This window comes from Carlito syrichta, unplaced genomic scaffold (genome assembly GCF_000164805.1).
Source record: "Carlito syrichta isolate Samal-C Ts95f unplaced genomic scaffold, Tarsius_syrichta-2.0.1 Scaffold304472, whole genome shotgun sequence".
Classification (NCBI taxonomy): Eukaryota; Metazoa; Chordata; class Mammalia; order Primates; family Tarsiidae; genus Carlito; species Carlito syrichta.
This window is the reverse complement of record NW_007248568.1, coordinates 246,065-247,707: the sequence shown is the minus strand read 5'-3', so window position 1 is coordinate 247,707 and position 1,643 is coordinate 246,065.

Genomic DNA, 1,643 nt, shown 5'->3' with positions numbered 1-1,643 from the left:
ACATGTTCTCACTAACATAATGGACCTTAAACATCCAATGCAATACTATACGAAAATGACTGACAGTACTGGGAAACTATGGTGGGGCGAGGGAGATGGGATTAACAGTAGCAAATATCTGTCTGGGAATGGGAAAACACCCCATATTAACAGGGTACCTGAATGAAACGCAATTGTATACCTAACCCTCAACTGTACCCCACAACTTCATAATAAAAAATAAATAAATGATTTAAAAAAAACAAAAAAAACAAAAACCGTCCTTTGTTTTGTTTTGAGTTGGAGTCTTACTCTGTCACCCAGACTGGAGTGCAGTGGCCGCTCCCGGCCACCGCAGCCTCGACCTGCTGGGCTCTGGCGATCCTTCAGCCTCAGTCTTCCAAGTAGCCGGAATTACAGGCATGCGCTACCATGCCCGGCTGATTTTTTGATTTATTGTAGAGATGAAGTCTTGCCAAGTTGCCCAGGCAGGACTCAAACGCGCGGGCTCAGGCAATCCACTCACCTCAGCCTCCCAAGGCACGGGATTACAGGCTGAGCCACTGAGTCCAGCTGAAAACCGCCCTTTGGATATCATGCTCACTCCCTAGGGAAGAAAGGGGTCGGCTCATCCAAGGCCAAACCTCACCTTCACAATATACTTATGTACCAAATCCTCATACAAACCCATGATTCTAAAACCAAAATAAAGAGCAAAGTTTTTTACTTGACATTAATATAAACACATGCTCAAAATATTTTTAAATGAATATGTTTTTTCAGGTCTCTGCTGCAGATTAAATTGCATCCAGAGCTGTCCTTGTCCCTGATTTATTCATCCAAATCCCTTCTTATATGTAAATTCTAGGAATTCTCCTATGTTAATGATAAATGCCAACTGCTATAGAAAGCCTTTTTTTAACCCCTACAACTGGAAAGCATAATTGATTCAAGATGTATTTGCTGAGGATCTGCACTGTGTGTGTCCCTGTGTCAGAGCTGTCTGCCCTTTTTCTGACCTTCCTTAGTATGTTTTCCATAGGACACATATCCTTTCTACCTCAAATTGTTTACCAAGAGAAGTCTCATTTCTTACCTTAATGTATTAGCTCTTAAAAACCAGACTGTTTGATTTATATTTATATTTGCTACAACATTTTTTACTGTACTTCAAAATCAGCACTTAATAGAAAGCTCCTGAATGCATCATTGAATGAATGAATATATGAATGTGATTCCTTAGCTTAATTATTCCTGATATTTTTGCCTCCAAACAGTACTGTTTGTTTTCACTCATTTCCTGATATAGTATGGTAACATTCTTAAAATATATATTAACCTCATGTAATACAATATATCTCTGTACTATGGTACTTTTTATAATTAAAATAAGTTTTCCTTTTATCTTCAATGTTTCTTTTTAAGTTTTTCTTTCTTTACCTGAAGTTTAAACGTTCATGTTTCTTAGGATTATACCTTTGGAATTTATTTTCTTTTTCCACAATTTCCTCTGAGAAGTTTCACCCATTTCCATGTTCCTATTACATTAAGTCTCTAATTCAAATCCAAATTCTTTTCTTAAATCTTGTATCTGTTTATCCAGCTGCCTACTGTACAGGATCACTTGACTAATCTAAAGAACATCTTACTCAATATGTCTAAGT